We start from the raw sequence: 1,080 nt of genomic DNA on the forward strand, positions 1-1,080 counted from the left end.
GTTATCCAGGTACAAACTACATCTACAACTGAATAATAAAATGGTAAACAACTCGATTAAAAACCACACAATAATTTGTACACTCTTTACAAAGAAGATGTGTGGATGGCCAATAAGAACGTGAAACAATATTCAACATCAGTAGTCAACAGGGAATGCCAATTAAAACCATAAGAGACACCAATAATTCATACTAGAATAGCAAGAATTAACAAGAGTGATAACAGAAAGTATCAGTGAGAATATGGAAAAACAGAATTCTCATGACGGCTGGTGGGATTGCAAAGTGCTACATCCACTTTGGAAAACAATTTGGCAGTCTCTTACAAAGTTAGACATACACTTACTATATGACCCAATAATTCCACTCCTAGCCATATCCAAGAGAAATAAAAACACATTTAGACAAAAACCTGTACATGAATGTTCATAGCAGCATTATTCATAATAGCCAAAACCTGGAACCATCCTAAATGTTCTTTGACTGGCAAATGGATAAACTAACTGTGGTCCATCGATACAATGCAGTACTACTTAGCAGTAAACAAAAAAAAAAAAAAAAAAAAAAAAAAAGAACTATTATTTCACATACGACATGGATAAATCTCAAAGGCAATATGATGAACAAAAGAAACCGGACACATATATAGCCCATACTGTCTGATTTTATTTATATGATATCTTGGAAAAGTTAAATCAAATTTATGGTAACACAAAGCAGATCGGTAGGTCTTGAACACTGTGGGTGGGGAAGAAATAATTGATTTCAAAGGTTCGGGATAAAACTTTTAGAAATATTTTATATCTTAATTGCAGTAATGGTTACATGACTAGATATATGTTTTTCAAAACATCAAACTGCAACCTTGAAATGGGTACATTTTATTATATATAAACTATAATGCAATAGACTTGACATACAAATTAAAATATTAACTTAAAAATAAATAAGAAAGAATGTACAATTATAACCATAGTAAATCTGAGGTATATTTTACCAGCACCCAACAATGGGTCAAAAATCTTTACTTGTGGAAAGACATGAACAATGGGCTATATTATAGAGGCTGAATCTGTGAT

This window comes from Pteropus alecto, unplaced genomic scaffold (assembly GCF_000325575.1).
Source record: "Pteropus alecto unplaced genomic scaffold, ASM32557v1 scaffold309, whole genome shotgun sequence".
In the NCBI taxonomy this organism is placed as follows: domain Eukaryota; kingdom Metazoa; phylum Chordata; class Mammalia; order Chiroptera; family Pteropodidae; genus Pteropus; species Pteropus alecto.